The sequence below is a fragment of the Homarus americanus genome, unplaced genomic scaffold (genome assembly GCF_018991925.1).
Source record: "Homarus americanus isolate GMGI-L3 unplaced genomic scaffold, GMGI_Hamer_2.0 scaffold39155, whole genome shotgun sequence".
In the NCBI taxonomy this organism is placed as follows: Eukaryota; Metazoa; Arthropoda; class Malacostraca; order Decapoda; family Nephropidae; genus Homarus; species Homarus americanus.
In genome coordinates, this window is record NW_024737042.1 from 5,355,532 (window position 1) to 5,380,422 (window position 24,891).

General features: G+C 43.0%; 1 protein-coding gene across 1 annotated transcript in view; it reads left to right on the forward strand.

The window, feature by feature from the left end:
- The window catches only part of LOC121872616 (sex determination protein fruitless-like), a 98,350-nt gene that overhangs the window by 60,992 nt on the left and 12,467 nt on the right, over nucleotides 1-24,891 (forward strand). The gene's annotated exons all lie outside the window — the stretch shown is intronic.

A 24,891-nucleotide genomic window follows, 5' to 3' on the forward strand; every position in this document is an offset into this window, starting at 1 on the left:
GATTTTTCTCATCTATCCTTAACAAAACAAAATGGTGTCTGTAATCAGAGACTACTGTATACAACAGTGGTTCCCAAACATGGGGTAGCAACCCCAAACGGGATTTTAAGGTGCATTATAAAGTGGTGCATAGAGCTCTTAGGGTCACTGGGCTCTCATGGGGTCGCTGGAGTTGCTTGGGTCTTGCAGAGGTCACATGTGATTTTCTTTTAGTCAAGGACTGAAGGATGTGGCCAATAGGTGCCGTTTCATAAAGTTTGGACCATAGATTATGGTCTAGGGATTAATGCAGTAACTCTCCTTGTGTCAGGTCTGGTCAGTCCAGGTCAGGCTTACCCTGGTGACAAGTTTCACAACAGAAGCTGCACACTCGTACATGTGAACTGGTTTCAGCTCAGTTCACTCTCTATTTTCCATGGATGCTGATGCAGAATTACAGGCTGACAATGAAGCAAGGTAAAATTTGACGTCTATGATGTCATGGCAAAGCTTTGGATTACTTTATCAAAAGAGACATTCAAAAGTTAAATATCGAGCTATCAAGGTTCTGGTACAACTTCGAACCACCTAGTTCTCTAAGGCAGCTTCCTCATCAATGACGATTATTAAAAAATCATTATAACCGTATTTTAAAATTCAACTTAAAAAAATTGTCTTAAGTTGCTTCATGTAATGCACCCCCAGGTATGGAAACTTAATCAAATGATGACGTATACATGTTACATCCAAAATATGACCGAGTTGTAACTAAGAAAATTGTATGTTGTGTTGCTTAACGACGTAATTATGCACCCAGGTATAGATCATTAAAAGATGATATAAATATGTCACATAATAAGCATAAAAACATAAGAATGGGGAAAACTGTAGCGGGCCACTTGGCCCATACTGGGCAGTCCTGTTTACACCCAACCCTCTATCGTTCATATATCCGTATTTGAAGTTACCCAGTGTGTTCGAGTTAATGATGATGTTTGTTAACTTATTCCACTCATCCACTACTCTATTTCCAAACCAGTGTTTACCTATCTCGTGCCTAAATCTAAATTTGTCTAATTTAAAACCTTTGCTACAAGTTTGTTTTATATATATATATATATATATATATATATATATATATATATATATATATATATATATATATATATATATATATATATATATATATATATATATATATATATATATATATATATATACACACACACACAGTATTACCCCGCCTAACGCGGTTTCACTTAGCGCGTTTTACCGTATACGCGGTGCCTTGCCAGAGCTGAACTTTCACTTAACACGGATTTTTTCCACATATACGCGGTGAGTGTCCGGCTCGAGATGCTATTTTTAGATTTGCCCCACGCGCCACCCGCCCGCCTGCCTGCCTGCGCTCATCGCCTCTCCCTCCTCCTCCCTCCGCTTGGGCAAGCGGCGCGGTAAGGTTGCCCAGTGTGTGTCTTTGTTGCGTTATCACTGACGTCATATGATGTATCGGACTGTGATTGGCCATGCATCCCTACCCCCCTCTGCTGCTAGCTGTAATTGGCTTAAACTATTATGACGTGACCACCCCGGGGAGGGAGGGAGGGAGGGAGGAAAGACGATGCTTAACCTAGCCGCGGCAGTTTCATCCCTCAAGGCCACACCGTGTAAACGCGCATCCATTGTTCCGTAAAATGGCTTCCGCCGGACCACCACCGCCACCAGAGAGAGACCTTTCCTTACCTGGACCCAGCGGCACTAAGCCAAAGAAGACACGACGTTCCTTAAGCTACGAGGTGAATTACCAAATTGTTCAAGATTTGGAGAAAGGAACACGGCAAGTTGATCTCGCGCGCCAGCATGGCGTCAACGAATCTACGATTCGCACGATCAAGAAGGATGCAGCCAAGATCAAAGAGCACATGAAAATCACAAAGTCTGCAGGTGCTTCATCTATCAGGTATTGCCAGAACAGGGTGCTGGCAAAAGTGGAAAATTTGCTGGTGAGTTATTTGATTCGTCAGGCGCGACGCAACATGGCGGTGGACACGCGCTCAGTGCAGGAGTACGCACGTGAGCTATACGCAACAGTGTCACGTAAGCTGGGAATTGCAGAGCCCAAACCCTTCAATGCTTCCTCTGGTTGGCTGCATAGGTTTAAGAAGAGGAACAAGATCACCAACATCAACATTGATGGTGAGGAAGCGAGTGCTGACCGTGTGGCGGCTAGAGATTTTCCTCCGTTCTTACGTGAGATTATGGAGGAAGGACAGTACACTGACGACCAGGTGTTTAACATGGACGAATCTGGTCTTTTCTGGAAAAAGCTACCTTCCAAGACCTTCGTTGTCCAGTCTGCCAGCAAGGTAAGGGGTCGGAAGTTGCAGAAGGAACGCATCACCGTCCTGTTTACCACCAATGCCTCCGGTACCTGTAAACCAAAGTTATCGGTGATTCACACAGCCCGCAAGCCGCACGCCTACAAGAATATGGACATGAACAAGCTTAATGTCCACTGGCTAACCGCACGTAAGGCGTGGATGTCCTCTTCTCTGTCCCTCTTCTGGTTTGGCAACTGTTTTGTTCCCGACGTGAAGAAATTCTGCGAGCAACAGAATGTTTCATTCAATATTTTGCTGCTCCTTGACAACGCACCTGGACACTCGCCCCTACTTATGGATCGTCACCCCAACGTAAAAGTGGTCTTCCTTCCTCCCAACACTACGTCATTAATCCAGCCCATGGACCAGGAGTTGATCTGCAATGTGAAAGCTGCGTACTCTGCAAAGAAGTTCAAGCTCCTGAACGACTCTACCAACACCAAGGATGAGTTGCGTAAGCTGGGTGACACCGACAGCGAGAGCAAAAGCGACGAGGACAAGGAACAAGAGGCGGTGACTCAAGAACTTCTCGTCAAACAATTTTGGAAGAAGTTTAACGTTAAACAAGCTGTAGACTTCTTGGTGGAGGCATGGGATCTGCTGACTATTGCTACGATTCGTCACGCATGGAGACATGTGTTGCATGGCATACCAGGTGAGAGGAGGAGTGAACCTGTGACTGGTGAGGTTCAGACTGTTGCAGTAGCAGTGGACCTTGCCAGAGAAGCTGCGCTCAATATTACAGCTGAAGGCTTCTCCGAGACCACCAACGAAGACATCCTGGAGGTGATCAGAGATCCTGAAATGACTGCCGACGAGATGTTGGAAGAAGAACACGCCAGTGAAGAGGAGGAAGAAGGTGCGTCATTCTCCGAAGAACTTAGTTAAAGTCATAGTGATATTATGTGTGCCATAGAGTTTGCAGAGAAAATGAAGTCCGTCCTTTCCCGCGACAATGACGATGACCGCTATGAAGTCTTCCATACCCGGCTGGTGCAGGCTATGGAGCCGTACATCACCGTGTATCATGACAACATAAACACCAGCCGTCAAAAAAGCATAACCGAGTTCTTCGCCTGCAACCCACCACAGCCAGCCCAAGCCAGTGATAGTGACAGTGAAGTTGACTTTGAGGGATTTGTCAGGGAAGCCCTGACAACTGTAAGTGACAGTGATGGTGATTCACCTGGTAATGGTGATTCACCTGAGGGCCAGTAATCTGCCCTCTGCCTCGGAACCAGCCTCCATCCCCGTATGCCGACCCATCTCTTCTACTACCGTAAGTGTTCCACCTAACTTTCAGTTTCTCTAACGTAACCTTTATTTTTCCTAACCTAACCTCTTCTATATTACTTTTTTTTTCATACCATCATAAAGTTAAGATAAAATTTTTACTACAACATAGTTATGTGTCGTCAAAAAGTGGAGTTTGGGGGTTGGGCTGGTTTCTATTGGAATTAATCCCATATGTTCTGTTGTTCACTTAACGCGGATTTCACTTAACACGGGACCCTCTGGGTTCTATTGACCGCGTTAAGTGGGGTACAACTGTATATATATATATATATATATATATATATATATCATTAGCCCAATAAACATGCGGACTTATATACATACATACATACATATATATAGAGAGAGAGAGAGAGAGAGAGAGAGAGAGAGAGAGAGAGAGAGCTCACTTTGCGCGGTCAATTGAACCCACGGCGGCCCACGTAAAGTGAGAAACGCGTAAAGTGAACAACATAACATATGGGATTAATTGAAATAGAGACTGGGCCGACCCCCAAACTCCACTTTTTCAGACACAATACCTATGTTGTAGTAAAAATAACTTCTTAATTTTATGATGGTATGCACACGCAATTAATAATTAAGAGAAATATCAATAATATTAGGTTTTTTAACACTTACATGAGTAGAAAAGATGGCTGGGCACACGGGGATGGGGGGTTGGTTCCGAGGCAGAGGGCAGATTATTGGCCCTCACCTGTATCACTTGTATCAATTGTATCACTATCCACCACAGAGGCTTGCAGGGCCTCTTTGTCAAAGTCCATATAAGTCCATATCCTCACAATCATTATCACTATCACTGACTTGGGCTGGCTGTGGTGGGTGGCGGGTGAAGAACTCGGTAATGTTTTGATGACTGGGCGACCTTGTGCGCACCCTGCTCGTGCCGCTCTCCGCGTAAAAGGGTACATACACCGCGCAAAGTGAGCATTCCGTGTTCGGCAGGGTACCGCGTAAACGTGGAAACGCGTAAAATGGGACCGCGTAAAGCGAGGGTTGACTGTGTGTATATATATATATATATATATATATATATATATATATATATATATATATATATATATATATATATATATATATATATATATATATATATATATATTTATAACCTGGGGTTGCACTGGAAAATGCTGGGAACCCTTGGTATACAGGCTTATTATTTAGTAGTTGACCTTTGACCTTAACATTTAGCAATGGGGTCAGGAAAATATTTTGTTAACCTTGATGTTGATCTAGTGTACAGTATATATGATACTAAAAAGTGTTTGCTTGCATTTGTTGGTGTTTGAGATGTTTGTTTCAAATTTAGTTAAGGAGTTTGCTGGAATATAATAGACACATTGCAGAATGCCAATCTTTGAAGAGATATTTACCTCCAATCGTCAAAACTTATTTCACTTTAAGGTTGTCCATATAATACAAAGCTTTCTTAAAATATTTTGGACATTCCCATATACAGTACAGTACTTCCAATAAGTTTAGGCTTAGGCCCCCTCAGTAATTCAATGATACCTTGGCACATGTACCCCCCTCCACTCTAATATAAGAGAAGTTTCTGTTGTCAGGAGTACTTAACAGAATCCCAGAGCAGCAAGTACATTTATAACAAATTTGGAGTACAGATTAGGTATAAAGTCATGCTCCTGAGGATTAAACGAACACTACCTGAACTGCCCCTGTAGTGGTTGTAAGAAGTAATATTGTGACAAGAATGATAGATAGATTTTTATCTTTGTTCTGACAACACAATCGGTTTGCTATTTAACTTTTGATATGTCATGGTCCATTTCCTCCCCTGACCCCACATGTATGTATAATATCCCCTGACCACTCTTCAATCTAGATTTGTTTTAATACCTGACCCTTAACCTGTAGTATTGAGGTCACCAAAATATTTGTGTTCTGGGTATTGATTAAATATTGTGTTTGTGAAAATCATTTGCCAATCTCTTTGGAGTTTAAAATGAGATAATGTATGCAATCATTCAAACGAAGTGTGCATGGAGTGGTAGGTAAAAAAAAAAAAGTGGCAACTATCGCAAAAGGCAGATATGGAGCAAAAACTACCTATGCTGTACAACAAAAAAGTCCTGCATTCTTCTTATTGGCTGTCGATGATAGATCACTTAGGCCCTAAATGCAATAATAAATTCTTATACAGTACAAGTATTGTACTGTATTGCCAATTTTAAGGACTGATTATAATGCTTTGTATAGTCTATATTTTAAGTTGGAGATAATTATAAGTTAATTTGTTTGTCAATATTACAATGGAAGTATCAATGAAAAGTTTTGCAAGATACAAAACACTGTGATGTTGGCAGTACAGTGGAAGCATGTTTACCACTCACTACTGTTGCATGAGTACCATCCCAGGTCAGATGTGAGAAGGGTGTTGTCCAGTGTGACCCCTACTGAGCATCCCAGGTTTTCTCTGGGTGCTCTAGTTCCTCCTGTACTAACACTGAACCAATGAAGGACAAACTCATCAGGTAAAATGGGAGATTATACAGGGGCGCACCTAGAAATATGGGTAGGGGGGTTTCCAAATATTTGAGCTGGGTGAGGTGCCAACATGGTAAACTACAGATCATTAATGCTAGAGAAACAGTTCTAACTAGAGGGGTTTGGGGGCATGTTTAATCTGCACAAACATAAAATACATGAATTCATTAAGCTGAATACGGTACATAAATAAATACAATGTAACACATTTGTATTCCTTGGCAACCTAATGGTTATAATATATAGATAAGAGATCAAATTTGTTTTAAATATTTTATTTATTGTGCTAAATGTATATATAAATACTGTAGTGTAACACATTTAGCATCCTTATGTTTGTACTATAGACTAATATGAAAGATTTGCTTACAATATTTTGTTTGCACAAACTTAACATACATGAATTTATTGTACTGTACTAAATATATGCTGTACAGATATTTTTGTACTAAATAATTATAATTATATACTGTACATAGTTATACTGTACTGTACTGAATGTGTAACACATGTTTATCATTTAGCATCGTAATGTTTTTATATATACAGGTGTATAGACTAATATTAAAAGATAACAAAGGTCATATTTTTTTAATATATTTATACACAAACATCAAATACCTTCACCTTTCTACAAGTATATTTGAAAATTTCATCAATTGCTTGGTTTATGTCCACTGTTATATCTCGGTGCATGTGCAGTAGTATCAGGCCTGTCAGTCTCTCATTCTCCATTGTTGATCTGAATAATGTTTTCATTCTTTACAGTCCACTAAAAGAGCTTTCCGCATAGCATGTTGTTATTGGAAGGGTGCACAGGATAATGAACAAGGCCCCTCATGTTGAGGAACATGGAACCTGGTGTCTGAGAGAGGGTAGTGGTCAGTGTAGTTGAAAGGTTGGTAGGGCTCTGTTCTTTGGCCTTTTTCCCCACCTGGCACACGAGGTGTGTGCTTCACTCTTGATGCTTCAAGGGGATGGCAGGTCCTCCCTGTAGAGGTCAACCAGCTCTTGCATTCTTCTGCTGGTGTTAGGGTTACCAAGATGGATGGGATGATGCAGAGTCCCTGGAAGGCCTTCTGGCACAGGGGAGTGGATCTTACCTCCAGCTCTGCCAAGAGATGGTCTAGGAGTGGAATGGTCACCATTCTCCTGTAATATTCAGCTGGTCTATCAGCTGACTTATCTCGGTGTCGTTGGTGTTTGCAGAGTCTGGGCATGGAAGGCGTGACACCTACAGCCTCACACAGCTGTTCTGCTTGACGAAACGACTCAATGTAGTGATCATTTATGTGGTTTTGGACGTTTTGCAGGGCTGCTCTCACACAATTAACTTCACTACTGGCCTCATCTATGTCCTTGGCTTCTGCCTGAAGGCTAGTGGTCACACCTTTCAGATAGCATAGTGCATTGTTGGTGATCACCAAGAACACAATGAAGTCTGTGCTGGTGATGGTGAGCAGCAGGGCCTGGGTGTCAGTCAGTGAATTCGTGGACCAGATGCCAGGATAATGTTCTCCATGCAGGCTACCACTGAGGGATCTAACTCCACAAAAGTTTCTTGGGCATCTAGCTGTTGCACCCTACGTGTACGGCACAGATTTTTCAGCCCATGTTTCCTCAATTCAGGTTGGGTCTCCAGGACAGCTGCCTCAAAGGCACACGCATGTTTGGGATTCCTTTCCATCAAAGTTAAGATCCTGTCCACATTGCCCATATTGTTGAACCTGACACTGGTGATCTGGATGGACTTAACAACAACCAGATTGAGGACATGTGATGAGCAATGCTGGTAGAGGGCCAAGTGGTTGATTTCCTTGATGTCACCTGTCGCCCCCTTAGAGCTGTCAGCCATGTTGCCAGCTCCATCGTAGGCCTGACATCTAAGATTTTTGATGTCAAGTCCATACTCTGTGATGCTGGTTGTTATCTTCTCTGCTAGAATTTTGCCAGTTACCCCATTGTCGCACTCCTAAAAGTCCTCCAGGTCTTCTCTGATGTGGTCTTTGGATCCATACACCTCAACACCATGCTGAGCTGCTGCTTGCAGGCAGTCCGTGACCTCATGAGCTATGATGGAGAAAAACTTGTTTTTCTTCACCTGGAGGATATGGTCATGAATCTGTTCTCCACAAATGTGATTGAATTGTTTCTGAATATTCCAAGATGTGTACAGAGAATTTTTGGCAGCTGTGCTGAGGTGCAAGCCCAGAACACTGTTGCCAGCCTCTCCAGAAAGGTGCCATGAGTGGCAGTCCCATCACTGGCAACGTCCTTGGTATTGTCTCTGTGACCTCGCAGAGAAATGTTCTGACAATCACAGAGGATGATAGTCTTGATGATGGATTCTAGTTTCAATCTGTTTTCACGCACTCTTCTAACCAGTACAAAATTCATCAGGCTCTGAATGTCCTCCCTTCATCACATCTAGGAAGTCCGAGGCCTTGGTAGTCGCCAGTATGTGAGTCACTTGGATGTCATTGTGGGACAACTTGGTCTTGGACATGGTGAAGCACGTCTGTGCTCGACTGATGAGGTCTCCCTCGATACTCTGACCAAACAGGAGACAGTTGATACAGAAGCCATTTTTCTGTGAACTGTAAACCAACCACAGGGGGGGTTTCCATGCAACCAGGAAGCCCCCCTGGGTGTGCTACTGTTAAATAAGCCACTGACTACTTAACCCTAGCAGTGAAGTGTATTAATTAATTTGGGTAGATCTAAAGTTCTCTGTGGTGAACATCATTTGACATGCCTGGAGCCCAGGTGGTGGAGGGACTCAGGGAAGCTTTAGGCCTATAAAGCCAGAGCATTTTTCCACATTTGGAAGGTTACACGGGTAAATGCACATGACGGCAAAAACTTAAATTTCATTATGTAAGATGTGAGAGGAAAGGGGTGAATATAGAAAGGCAATTAGTTGCTTTCAAGGGTACTGCTGCCAATTTCAGATGCAGTAAATGAGAATTCCAGAATGTTGGTGTGGAGACAAGTAACTACATGAGTGGTAAGGATGAGAAGCTGGTTCAAAATGATCTTATTTGGCAGGATCTCGATACTGAATTTGTGCTAGGTCAGCACTGCCCTAGTCACTCTGTCTGATGATTACTTGTTTATGATGAGTGTGGTAATGTGGGAATAATTTTCAGCTAATTGCAGGAAGGTGGGTTAAAACACAGTGAAGAATAAAGTTGCAGTGAAATGAACAAACGGAAACCCATGGCTTGTCCAAAATTAAGTTATATTTAGCAAGTTGATGGAAAAATAACTTAACTGAGGAAAGAGCAAGGGTCTGTAGCTGGTCGAGGAAGAGGTTTAAAGTACTGAAGTAATTTTTTAAGAGCTAGGTGAGAAAAGCACTGTAGTAGAGAACAGTGAGGGTCATTATACTGTGCATATAATTAATGGTGGGGATCAGGCAACTTGTGGACAGTCAATGGCTTGACGACTAGGATTCTCAAAACCATTGATATATGTGACTACAATATGTATAGTATAACTAAATTCCAGATCTTATCAAAAAGATACAATTTTCCCAAAGAACATTATCCCTTAAAAATAAAAAATAAAGTCGTTTTTTTCTAAAAAACAGTTTTTGTGATATAGCTCGAATGTGACGATCAGCAATGCTACCTAGGTATGTTAATTCCTAGCCAATTCGCCAGGCCAACATACAGGCAATTAAAACATCTAATAATTACTTAATAAGTAATATTAGGACACGTCGCTACCTGGCATTTAATTGCTATTTTGAAAGTCCCTCCTTCAACCAGCCTCCATGCGCCCTGCGAACCTCATCTCTTGTCTCAGAGAGAGCAGTAATTAAAAGTCTACTCTCGAGGGGTGGAGATTATGGACGTCGCATTCGTGCTATATCACAAAAAATGGTTTTTAGAAAAAAACGGCTTTTTGTTCAATGCTCTGAATGCGACGATCAGCAAGAATACCCGAGTAGGAGGTGGAGAGGGAGGTGACTTTGCATACAAGGCTCCGCTGATTTAAGTCCTGATTATATTATAAATTATTTTGAAAATTTCCAAAATTAAGAACATTTACCGGAAGGTAAAATGTTAATTTACTCAAAAAGGATACTTACCTTATTCTAATGAGGAAGAAGGTCCTGGTAGTGGAGATTGAATAGATGGGGGAGGGGAACCCAGCACCACCATAGTTGAAGGATCTCTCAGAGATAGATGGAGATAGCTGTCTTTGAAAGTTTTTGAAGATCTCCAAAAGCCCATTTCCTTGATCTGACTGAGACTCATGTGCCGCAGAAAGGCCACAGACCCTGCATATTTCCTAGTGTCATGTGCCAAAATTTCTTGCCAGGGTCTGCTTGATTCACTAATTGAGATAAGGATTTTGTCATTTGACTAGGAGATAATTTCTTAACATCCCTTGATGAGAAAACATAAGGGCCTCTATTAGGGAATCTGGTTAACCATTCCTGAAGATTTTTAACTGGACACAATATGTGAGGAACCCTAGTTTCATCCATTAGACGTTTTATCCTAATAGGTTGAGCTTGGAAACCTTCCATTTCATTTTTTCTTAGGGTCTCCGTAGGAAAAAGGATAACATCCTCGTCAGAAAATACCAATAATGATGGATAATTGGAAATTGAAATCAGTTTACTGATTCTCATACCCGTTGCTATTGCTAGAAGTACTTACTGTAGAGGGGTGAGTTGTAATCGTTAAAGCTGTAAATCTTCATCATTGTGTAAACACATGTGCTTTCCATAATTCATGTTTACCATTGGTTACAAAGGTAACATGACCAATCCACTCAGTTCCGGTCACCTGACCATGCATGGAGGATTTTCTGACTTATTTCAAGTCAAGTTCAATGTATCTTTTGTGTATTTGGATGAGCTAAAGTGCTTCCTCTGACATTTTACACTTAACACAGCTTAGACTGTTTGCCAGTCAGTCCTAGATGTTGGTACAGTATCATAATTATCATTTGTGTGTTTGTGTTGCATGAGTGTTCAGATTTACTTAACAACCTGGTCAGTAGTTTGTTGGCTGCTGTGTGTGGGGCTTGTACTATCAGATGTCATGTCCTAATTACATGGCACGTAGTTAAATACTTGATGCGGGGTCTAACCTAAGGTTATGAAGAAAAGACAGTATGTACTGTATTTCCATTCCCTTGGAATTAAATTTCAGTTAAGTTCCATTTTTGAAGTTCATACTATTCATGCAGCCTTTGGATTTGTAGGACCTGCATACAGTAGTCTCACTATTTTGTAATGCTTGAAACCAAGCCAATTGCAAGTGAATTTTGCGGAATAGTGAGAGTAGTCCCGTCCAAGGATGAATTATTAATAAGAACATAAGAATGGAAGAAACTGCAGCGGACCTATTGGCCCATGCTGGGCAGTCCCATTTACACTCAACCCCTATTGCTCATATATCCATCCAACCTATGTTTGAAGCTATCCAGCGTATTCGAGTTAATGATGATGTTTGGTAACTTGTTCCTCTCGTCCACTGCTCTATTTCCAAACCAATGTTTACCTATTTCGTGCCTAAATCTAAATGTATAATTAAAAACTATTGTTATGAGTTCGCTCTTGGTTGGATAGTTTGACATACCTTTGTAATGTCAACTTTGTTTAGCCCTGACTTCCATTTATACACCTCGATCATATAGCCCCTCACTCTACGTCTCTCGAGGGCGTGCAAATTAAGATGCTTTAACCTGTCTCTCTACTGAAGGCTCCTAATGCCCTGGATTAGTCTTGTCATTCTCCTCTGAAACAATGAATGTATGTATTTTTATATAATTTAGCTAAATATCTTTCTCGTCAGAAACGGTCATCCCAACGATTATGAATAAACTCATTTAGAAATACAGGTTTGCAACAGCCAATCAGCTGTAACTCTTGGGGAGGAAGCAGGGCATCTTTTCTCAGCTGAGAAAAAAATGCACTATAGTCAGTCAGTCGACCTTTTCTGCTCATAGTGTGAAGTAAAAGCCCAGAAGTGACAACTGAAGATAATTGTTGTGAGCAATATAAAGGTGAAAAGACTAAGGAATTGTACAATGGTAGTGTTTTGACTAAACATTCGAAGTGAGAAGTCCAGCTGTGAAGACATTACCACTGTGAACAGTGTTGTGAAGAATTAGTGATTATTAAAGAAGACTACAGTCCACAAGTGTGTTTCTGTGACCTGGTGGAAATCTACTGTACCTGCTTGTTGGTTGTCTGTACACCGATAGCGATCATTGGGAAATTATCGGAGACTGGCAGGATAGCCAGTGGCAATATGACGACACGTGATATATCTACTACTTCTGTATATACGACTTGGCCACTGGTAACCAGCGGTGGAAGCCGGGTAAGTGGCGGAAAGGAGAGTCTAAACAATCTACAGTACTGTATATAAAATATATATATATATATATATATATATATATATATATATATATATATATATATATATATATATATATATATATATATATATATATATATATATATATATATATATATATATATATACAGTATTTATAGTCAGCTCTGCTAGAACGCGATAGTTGTGTTCTTGTAAAACATCGTGTTATAGAAATTCGTGCAATAGAAATAACAGGGCTTATGGAAAAAATAGGGTTAGGTGCTGTGAGAGGTTTGAATCATAGACCATGTTCTTTGTAGACTTTATTCTAACAGCGTCAACTGGTGACTGGCAACCAGGCGCTGCCAAAGACAAGCTCCCACCTCAACATGGGAAAACATTTCGTACGATGGTACAATCTTACATCTCCCGCCCAAGTTAAAAGGAAATGACAATGCACATTTGAACTAACAAAAGGAAAACAATGCATTCATAAAAACAACAATAATGCAAAAGAAACCAGCCAAACAAAGGAAAAAAAAACCTCTAAACTGATTTTACATCACATACACTACACCACGTAGTCCGTCAACCAGCCTGGAGGCCTACGGCCTCTCCTGGGCCTGGCCGCGTTCGACTGGGGAGGGGCCGGGGGTGCGAGGGAGGGCGAAGGTATGGAGGGCATAGCAGAAGAGGGCCAGGAGGCACAGCTTGGTGCACCACCGTAGTAGGCACAGGTGTGGAGCCGTTTCGCAGGTGGCATCTGTTGCCGATGGACACCCTGCCACTGCCACTCAACCTGACGGCATACTGCCTGTGAGGGCGGGCTTCCACCACTATGCCTGTCCTGTCCCAGAGCTTGGTAGCTGCATCCTGCACACGCACCTGCGTGCCCACGACTAGGGGAGCCAGCTGGCGGGACACCTCCCTCCGCGACAGAAGGACCCCATCCTGGGTTTCGGCCAAGCGCACCTCCCTCATACGAAGTGCCCACCGCCAGTGCTGATCCACCTTATAGTGCTGTCTGGCCACGGGAACGCCGTCATGGAGCTGGCGGCCGGTGGCAAGTTGGGCGGGCGACTTGTTCACCCCCTGCAGAGGCGTGTTCAGTTACTGGAGGAGGGCCTGGGATGTTCTATCGCAGTCCAGGCTACCCCCGGGCCCTGCCATTGGACTGGGGGAAGTGGGCCGACGAGAGGCGCACCTCGACCCCCTATGACTTGAGGAAATCTATCATCTCAAGGCTGGCAAGGTAGGTACCTCCATCCGTGGAGATCTGCTCAGGTACCCCCTACCTCGTGAAGTAGGCCCGCAGACGGGCGATGATTTTTCCAGAGGTGGCCTCGTTGGGGAAGTGGGCGATCTCCATCCAACCTGTCAGTCGGTCAGCATATGCTAGATACGTGTGGCCCTGCAGGTGGAACAAATCGGCCACCACTTGTTGAAAGGAATAGTCTGGCCCTGGGGTCAGAACCAACGACTCCAGTGGCTGGGAAGGGGCGTGGGTCTCGCAAGCACCACACCGGGACCGATGATACTGCAGGTCACCCTCCATGCCAGGCCAAAAGACAGACTGCCGGGCCTGCCTGAGCATTGAGTCGAGGCCCTGGTGCCCCACGTGCAGGTTAACGGCGACCCGGTGGCGGAGGGAGTCGGGGATGACAAGGCGCACGCAGCCCTAGTCAAAGGTGTAGGTGACCAAACCCCTGACCACAGCCAACCTGTCCCTCACCGAGAAGTACGGGCTCAGACAGGCCACCTCCTGGGACTTGTGGGGGTGCCAGTCACCCGCCAGCACCCTCGACACTAGAATCTGGTACACTGGGTCGTCCACAGCCGCTTTGCATACTGTGTCTTCGTCCATAGTGATGCACCCATCCTGATCCAGTGCTGCGATTGTGACTGCACACACTGCAGCGCACAGGTCCTCCTCTTGGTCCATGTCCTCCGCGTCGGGCGCCGCCCTGAGGGAGGGGAAGCGGGATAGGGCGTCAGCTGCACAGTTCCGCTTCCCTGGCAAGTATTTGACCGTGAACCGGTACTACAGGGTCTTCTCCTTGAGCCTGAACAGGCGCGGATTCGCCACATCCGTGAGGGCTCTGTCCCCTAGCAAGCCGACTAAAGGGCGGTGGTCCGTCACCAGAATGAGGTTCGGGCAGCCAAGGAGGAACAGCCTGGCCTTGCGCAGGCACCATACCACAGCCAGGGCCTCCCCTTCTACTGCAGCATAACCGGCCTCGGCCGTGCTCAGATGTTGGCTACCGCACAGAGCCAACCGCCACCCTCCCCTGCAGCAGAAGGGCGTCTCTGGAGAGGCACAGTCACAGTATTGTTGCAGGATGACGAAGCCGATGCCCTCCCTGCTCCAATCCGTGACAGCTGCCGTAGGCCTGGATTTATCGTAGTACATCAAGCCGTCTCTGGCCAACTGACAGATGGTGTCCTGGGCCTGGCAAAACTTGAGCCGCAGCTGGTCGTCCCAATACACCTGCTTGCCCACTGGCTTCTTGAGGAGCTCATGGAAGGCTCCATCAACGATGCAGTGGCAAGGAAGGGAGCCAACTGGTTAACCAGTCCATGCCAGGACCTGATGGCTGATCCGGCATGGGGAAGTCCTTGATGGCTGACAGACGTTGGGCAGTGGGCTGGTAGAGGTCCCACTCCAGGAGGAAACCCACAAACTCGGCTTCTCTCCTGCAGAACAAGAACTTTTATGGTTTCAGCGTGATGCCTGTGTGAGCGCAGGTCTCCAGAAAATTGTAGGTGTGCCAGAACGCCCCCTTCACACTCGAGTCATAGAGGAGAGTGTCATCCACGCACTTGTACTTGCGGAGCACACCCTGAATAGCGTCGTCAAACCTCTTGGTGTAGGCATCTGACGCTGAGCAATGTCCCATGGGCGTCCTGCAGTACTGAAAACGGCCCCACACCATGTCGAATGGTGCAGGTGTGTGGTGCGTCTCCCTCAGACAGCTTGCATTGAGGCGTTGGAAGTCCACAGTGCACCTGGGCTGACCGTTTTTCTTGGCCACCACTACCATCCTGGCGCACCACTCCATAGCCTCACCAGCAGGCACTGGCTGGATGACGCCTCTCCTGACGTCTTCCTCCAACTGGGCCTTCACCTCCACTTCCCAGTGTTTTGGAACGGGAGCGGGTGTGTGACAAGCGTAGGGGGTCGTGCCGGGCGTCAGGTGGATACGGTGAGGGGGACCAGTCATGACTGGCAGTGGGGACCTGCTGGTAATGAATGCAGTAGATGAAAAGTGCGTGAGCAGCCATGCCTCCAGCCTGGCCACATTCTCCTCCAAAGGAGGCAAGGGTATCTCAACTGGCCTCGGCGGGAAACGGCTGCTCTCAGGTAAAGGGGTCGGAGGTAGGTCGTCGGCAGTGTGCTGCTCCCCTCCATCACCCACGGCAGCTACAGCACGTCTATGGAGCGGGAAGTCGACAGGCACCAAGTTGAGGCACTTGCAGGCCTCCAATGACAGATAGAGGGCCTTGGCTGTCTGCACGAAGTAGACCTCCTGGACAGTGGACCCCTCTTCCACACTGAGGAGGCAGGGGGCGGACCCCAGACACTTGAGCTGTTTGTTCGCCACGTCCCTCAGGCCATTACAGGCCCGAAGTTGCCCCGGACACAAACCGATGTCCCGGAGCAGGGATGCCCCTGCCACACACACCATAGCACCGGTGTCAGCTACAGCCAGCACAGGGGTGGCGGGGGAATTGCTCCCGGCCTGGGTCACGAACACTTGTTACCGAGGGTGGCGGGATAGCTGGGCTGTTGCCACTGTGACAGCACCTGACACATCCACCGGAGCACTTATGACTGACTTACTCCTACAACACCTTTTGAAGTGACCAACCTTAGAGCAATTGCGACATGTGGCCCCACTTGCAGGGCAGTTACTTTTACCAGAGGCATGTGACATGCCGCAGTTACCACAGTGCGTGCGACTGGGGTGGCCAGGTCGGGCGCCAGCTACCTAAGATTCACCGGTGACGTCATCACCAACCGCCGCTGCCTCCGCGGCTGTTCCCACCACTGCCTGGCCAGACGTACGACACGATATACCAGCATCTCTCACTGCTGCCTCAAATAACATACATTTGTTTCTAGCACTTCAACACTATTATTCTAGAGTACCCCTGGAAAATTTCCCTTTTCAACACTGGGTTACTCAGGCCCACCATAACTTTACGTAATAGCATGTACTCAGAGAGATCGTTATCACAGGTGGGACATTTAAACTCACACTCCACTGCCTCTGCGAAGCATCGTTGAAAATACCTTTTCATGAGCTCCTCTTCACCTTGTTTGCCGTTGAAAAACTCGTTCCATTTCACAGCTTGGTTTGAAGATTGAAGAACCACTCCACTGATGGCATCCAGGGCTTCCGTGGGCGAGAGCTGCTCCCACTGACCGCTGGGGTATCTCGAGTCAATCACCCTTTGGAGTGCAGGGACGCAGTTCAGGCGAATGTGGAGTGTGGCCACCAGTTGTGACCACCCGTTCAACAGCACCCATGACTCCATGGACCGCCTACATGTCCTAAACGCAGCTGCTGGCATTTCTGCCTCACACTTCTCTGGAGCGACAGCTGCTGAGGGCTTCATGACCGGCATAGAAGCATGACCACTGCCAGCAGCTAGAGACGCCATCTGAGCCATCAATGCACTCATCGCCTGCTGCTGGGCGCGCGTGGTGTTCCCCGCCTGTGTAGAGATGCCCTGGCGTCCCCTTGAGGGCGTCGAGAATTGTGGACGTGTAGGGGCCATGTCAGCGTTCTTGTCAGGGCTGTAATGGCGTGTCGGGCCCCGACATATCCTACTCACTGCGGCATGTAAGAGGTTTGAATCATAGACCACGTTCTTTGTAGACTTTATTCTAACAGCGTTAGCTGGTGACTGGCAACCGGGCGCTGTCAAAGACAAGCTCCCACCTCAACATGGGAAAACATATCGTACGATGGTACAATCTTACAGGTGCAGATTACTCGAAATCGAAAAAAAATTAGTAGTTAGCCTAACACAAAGGATAGCACAGTCTAAATAAATGTTACTTTGATATCTAATAATGAAATCATACAGTAAATGTAACACTTTACCTTGAAAACATATGAATATAACTTGATGGGGGAGAAGGGTGATTTTGAGGTTGATAACATTGAGCATCTCTTCAAGTGTTATAGTCTTTTACGATCATCGTTGGGAATGCGATCACCAGAACGCTTCTTGGAGATATTCTTCTTTACCATATTCACAGTTAATACCACAAAATTGGAGAAATAGTAAGCAAAAATCGCGCTACAGCTAACAAGCGTTCGCGTTATACAAATATCGTTCCTCTATTCATAAATCGCGTTAGAGCCAATTCGCGTTGTCAAAACATGCGTTATAGCAGAACTCACTGTATATATATATATATATATATATATATATATATATATATATATATATATATATATATATATATATATATATATATATATATATATATATATATATATATATATATATATATATATGGTAAATTTTTCTTGTCACACCGTTCACTTGTAGCAAGTTGAAAATATATTTTTCTAGTGTATTTGTGTGTGCTGAGACTGAATATGACCTTCCTTTTTGGCGGAAATTAGCCAGGTTTTTTTTGCGATTTATTTTTCGTTTGACGTTTTCCGAGAAAAAAAGTGGCTAAACTACTAAAAAATACACAAAAAACACTAGAAAAACAATAACCAAACCTAACCTAACTGACTCTCACCATATGATGGAATCACCTATTTCTTACCTTATTGGCCTGGTTCTTGTTCGTCGTTGCATTCTGGGATTCTTACCCAATGCCACATATGTTGGTCTTTGCGATATTTGCATTGTCTTGCTCTTAGTACACTTTACTGAGGTTGGAAGAACACCATGCGAACGAAAAAATGCTATAGTTTCTTCGTTTTTTTCCAAAAACTCGCAATCAGCTCCATATACTTTAAGTGACACCCATCGCAGACTTCCATGGTCGGAACTGAACTTGAATTTCAAAATATGAAACCCAAAATAAAAATCGAATTTGATTGGGCCAAAAAGACTGCGAATTAAACCCAAAAACATTTTAATTGGTTTCAAAATAAAAAAGGATTTTGATTGGCCGATTGACGTTTACAGCAACGCATGCACAGGATAATTCATGAAGGAGATGCACGAGACACGCAGTGTTGGAGGAGAGGCAGACGATAATGGCGGGATGTTAATGGAAGAAAATAGAAAATATTTTGGAAGAGCTATCTCCGTTATTATACATTTCCGCCGGTAATGTAATAGTGTAGATGAAAATTATCTTATAATTAGACGTCTTATTCGAATATGATAATAGATTAATGATAGGAATGAACGGTGTGACAAGAAAATAATACCATATATATATATATTTTTTTTTTTTATATAACCTATTTTTGGGAGGACTATGAGAACATAAGACATTCATTTTGTTATATCTGGCCACAGAAAAGCTTTATCCTTACAAGTAACTCAAAAACTTCAACCTAGGCAAGGCCATAGTCCCTGGGCACCATCTGGTCACCAGGGGTAGCAAGATGTCATTGAATGGGGGCAGAGCTAACGTTTATGACTTTACAGCGGTGTGTCCTTACTGTTTAGTTCTTGGTCCCCTGGTGACCGGATAAAACTCCAACGGACAAAACCCCAGTCTCATATAATATATAAAATAAAACACTTTTATGTTTAGGTTATGTTAGGTTAGGTTAGTGTTGACAAATGACAACCCCGTTGGGGTTTTGTCATGGAACCGGTCCCTCCACTAGTCTCTTTGAATAGTCTACATATGTATATGTACAGTACATAAAAAATATAAAACCTTAAGACAAGTATAATACATTATATGTATAATTTTTTTACACTATCACTGCAAAATACTGTATCTCAAACTGGTAATTTTAACTGAGAAATACTATTGTATCCTTCTCTGTCCAACGAGTAGTATGTGTTCCTTCATGCTTAAGACTACTATATTATTTTCTTTTAAGGGAGTAGTATGTTCTTTCATGCTTAAGTTTTCAGTATATTGGAACTCATCAGGGGATTTAACTGCTTGCTAACTACAAATCAGGTTGTTCAATGGGGATAATTGGGTTGTAATAACCAATTTCCTGCTAAACCCGAGCTAATGCTATTATAACGGTATTTGTTTCCACTTTAGGTTCACTCCGGGTTAATATTTATTAATTGGCACCACCTAACTGAATATTGAGTCATATATGGGGAGATAGAGAACACAAAATATAATACTTAATGTGTTCAATAACGTTTCTGTCGGAAATTTATGGTTTTCGATTTATTTTAACTTTTATTTTATAATATTTGGTCAATCAGCGTGAGTGCCAATGTGAGAGATGGATGTACTACATTGACTAGCTACCGCATTATTCAGCTCATTTTGGACAATGAAGCAGCAGCCGTTGTCAAATTTTAAGGCTTATGGTGTTCTTTTTTCTTCTGTAAAGTGTCCAAGATTAATTTTGAGTGTTAGTACCATGCAGATCGCCATGCATGGTAATCTGGTAAGAGACAGACACTTGACACCACCACCTCATTCAAGTCGCATCACTATCCTGTATCTCTTACTTAAGGTTTCTTACTCACTAGGGAGTAGGTTAGGTTAGGTTAGTTTTTAGAGGTTTCTACATTGTTTTACCTAACACCATGATTTACACGAAAAAAAAAAAAACATTTCAAAAGTCAATTATGTGGTGGCAACTACTAAATATTTACCTCACTCTGTGTTATTATCCCAGCAATTTCCCTGATGTACCTTTATTACCAAATATAACATCAATATTGCAAGTTTTATGGCAGAACACCTTGGAGAGTACACCAGTGGGCAGTTTGAATCAATTGATGAGCACTATCAAAATTATATTTTGAGGATTAAACCAGATAAGTGCATGATGATGGATTTCTTGATTTGGGGATTCGAAGTGCCAGGTCTTACTGCTGATATTCTAGCATCTTACACTGTAAGCAGTAGCATAGTGGTGACGGAATGGGACCGTTACATTAAGAGCTGCCGTTTAATCCTAAATTCTATGACGTCATTTTTCCTTACGTTTTCTTTTGGTATTAATGTAGGTAATGTCTAGGCAAAACGACATACGTATTTTGGTAAATAATGCCATTTTCACTGACCCATTAGTTTAATATAAATATGCACATACAAAAACCCTACAACCATATAATATTATAACATTGTAGGGGTATCGAAATATTAATGTTGTCTAGCACTCAGGATGGAAGGAAACTCTAATGTGGTTTTCTTGTATAATATATAAGTTATATGATAGACAGTCTGGTGCTGGAGGTGCCGTGTGGTGGGGCTGCTCAGTAGAAGACGTTCGGTGAGTAGCATGTTGAAGGAGGTAGATGTGCAGGAGCTTCGTTAGGGAAGATGTTGCCTGTTGCTGGCCTCCTGGTTGAATGAAATGTTAACAGCGTGGAGCTTGCTGGAGGAGATGTTGCTTGTTCAGGAAAATGGGCAGAATGAGAGTTGGTTGGTGAGGAAGCTCAGGGAAGGACAGCTGGTGGGTCGCCATGCTCGCCGGCGGGAGCGAGGACCGCCAGGCAGCGGCGGAGGAGGAGGTGTTGCTTGTTCAAGAAGAATGGTCAGAATGAATCTCAAGGGAGAGACAGAGCTTATATACCCAGCAGCCGCTATGAGTCATGTTGGGAAAACCCGAGAAGTCGCCGGCCTTTTGACTCGGTTGCTAGGATACGGCGGGCATTGGAATGCGGATACGCTTGGTTGCTAGGGAAGACGGTAGCAGGTGGTGTGCAGCTACGCAGTTTGTAGGGGAGACGTCCACTACAACATAACCTGGGAGCATTAAACACTAATTGAACAAAAAATATCAAACAAAAGTTGGTGTAAAATTTATGCATCCACCCTGGAATTTCACAGCCTCAGACATGGCTATTAATGAATTAATAGAGTGAGTTTGCATATACTGCCCGATTCTGGGGTCACTAATTCTAAGGGGATAACTTAAATCTATTCTTACTTTTAAGGTCTCTGCCACCAGACACCCCTGGACAGCATGTAGCTCGTTTGGTAGCGGGCAGAGTGAGCTAGGCATTGGGTTGGGTTTTTCATTGACCAAATCGAGAGTGGGAAGAAGGGTGAAACATCAAGCATGACTTAACTAATTTATTCCTTATAAAACATATTGCATCTCGTCACAATACAAAAAGAGTTGGCCTTCATCAGAACAACAACTACTATTTTCATTACACTTCACATCAATACACGTCTTACATCAAATAATTACTATTATCATCTTTATTCTTCATAACACTCAATGTCCTCCTTACCTCGGTCATTCCTTCTTACCATAACACCCAACACATCAGACTGCTCCACCTGTTAGAATATAGCATCACATGTTACATTACAGCACCACATGTTATATCATAGCACCACATCCCGGGTACACTCCACACCTACAAGTATGGAACTCCTCGGTATTCTTAGGTACACATACCAAGTACCTCGTTCACATGCTACTCTTGATGAGAAGAGGGGTTACTTCCCAAGTAATCATACCAGTACTGGTTCCACGCCTGGTATTATTAGGTCGCTCCACGTAGCAACCGCAAAACTTCTCAAACATACAATTATTTTCTCCTATCCTGGGTGGTGATATGCAGGGTATCCACAGATTCCCAGTGGAGGTGCATAATGGCCGTAAGCAGTCACAACACATGGCGAGTCCCTCACAGTGGTGGTAATGGCCGACGTTCAGGGTACCTGTTTTGGTGAGAGAGCGTGGATCACTTAGTAAGGTCTGATGGGCTTTTATCACCACACACTAGTGCAACTATTACTTCACTTTATAACATCAGGCAAGGTTTTAAGATGTAAAAAACTGCTAGATGAGTCTTTTTAGGGCTGAATGGAGCACGATAGAGTTCACTGACCTGTTTTGGTGAGAGAGCGTTGATCACTAAGGAAGATGCCTCGCCTCTCTCACTGAACTAGGCCTACAGTTTCCAATCTTTAATTTTCACTTCGAATTTTTTCTGGTTCTCACATATACACTTTCCTATTTATTGTGACCTTATGCCTTATAATTATTTATCTTAATCCTAATTTACGTACTAAAATAAGGGTCTGGTTTGCCAGTTCCTGGGGAAATTAATTGGGCTATATCATTAACTCAAAACTAGGCCGGGGCAGAATGGACGCCAACATAGACCAAGCCTAGCGTCGTATTTTCATGGCGTGGGTATATCCACTTCACTTCAATCTGTATTCAGGGATCCTCCCCCTCACACATTGCAATCGTTGAACACATTCATAAGGTTCTCTGATCGTCGCATTGTTCGTGGTTGTCACATGAGATAACGAGGTGTATTAAGCTCACGCTGAGCCATACAAGATACATGTATTTTCTTTGAAGTATAGTTTCTGGATCACATAGGTCTGATACATTTATCCTTTTTCCAGATCATTGTTCTTTTATATTTTCATCTGATACCTGTGGTAGCCATGTTCACTAGTCTGTATCAATTGGACCTTCCCAATCATCCTATAGATACTTTGAGTTTTCCTTAATGCTATGAGTACATACACTTAATGTTATATGACCATACCTTGGTACAATTCGTATAAAACATACAGTAGGTGAGTTATCCTTTACCAACGTTTCCCGTTTTCTGAGACTACAAGCGCGGTGGATTTGAATGTTATGTAGCGTAATATGAATTAAGGAGATTTTAAGGATGACAATGATGTGCGCAGTACATGCAGAGCGTTTTTGAATTTTGTTTTCATTAAATTAAATTTAGAAAATAGTCTCTCTGCATCAAACTGGGGTTTCCACAGCAGTCAAGGGTCCCATTTTGATTTTGAAAGTCATTTATTACCCACAATCCATTTATACGTACTATACGTTATCTGTTGACATATACTAAAGGAGTTGATAAAAAACGTCATATATATTGCTGAAGAAAAAATTATTAATTCCTTTACATTTTACATGGATTTCTAGAACAGTGAGGAATATATTTCTCATAGCGTTTCGATAAGGATGGGCTCTCCTCATGACGTCACCGACTGTCATTTGTTTTCCTCGTGGGCAGACGACATTCCTCAAAATGGCAGCCCTTATTGGGACGGAGGGACGTTCTTACTTATTATTTGTTTATTTTTTTTAAAGAGGGAACAGTATTCTGCTATATTTTTACTCAAGGAAGAACATACCTCTGAATAATTAGACACCATTGATTTTTTTTATTACACCAAAGAGCAAATTTCCCACATTGTGTACATGGTCCACCACTGACACTTTAGAAAGCAAATCGGTATGTAGAGTTGGCTAACTTGGCTACATGACTACAATCATAAAAATATGTTGAACAACACTAGGGCAGTACTTATAATCTAAAAACTACTTGATATATATTTTTTAATACTTTCAGCATATATGTATACACATGCACTGTTCTGGCTATCTTACAGTTTTAACTGTGACCTACAAGTATATGCCAATAAAGGAATACAGATTTTTGGAATTTATAACTTTCGATACCAATATCACAGTACTATAGTATTATTACTGTACATTTGTACAATTATTTTCATTAAAATTTTTTTATAGTATGTGAATGTTTAACTGAATATGAATGTAATGTTTGTATTTTTGAAATACGGAATGTGCAGACGATAAAAAATATGTCTATGCACACTTCGTGCACAACAATATGACACTACAGACGATGGATATTCCAAAATGCCATATATCGCTTGCTAACAAGTAGCAACATTTCCTGTTTTATCCATAAGTAATGTTATTACTACATATGCATATTAAGAAAAAAAATAGATTAATCGTGGGAGCATGTTGGTGGCTACTTTGCGGCATTTAGGAAATTATACTTTATGAAACATGTTTTTTTGTAATATGGAGGCTCATTGGTCCCTTGAACTGGTTCTTGGGGGCTGTAAGAACCTTCATAGAGGAGTGTTAAAGTTGACTACCAAGAAAGTAGCCGTCATCCTTGCTCTTGCATCGAGAGAAGATGTGAGAGCTTATCATTCTGAGAATTAAGTGGTTAGCTTGTAGCCCCAGGTCAAATCAAAGGTTTTTCTTGATGAAACAGATTCCTAACTATAGGCTTAAGAGAATTCGTTTCCATGCCTGGAAACTGGATGGTGGATCTAATCATTCTCTTTGTTCAGTAAAGGCAGTATAGTATCATTTATTGTAGACTCATTCCTTCCCTCCTGTGGGGTGATGTGAGCTGGGACTTGAGTGAGTGGATTGGTAATGCCTTTCAGTGTATGACTAGCACAAACAAGGATCATGAAGCAAAAG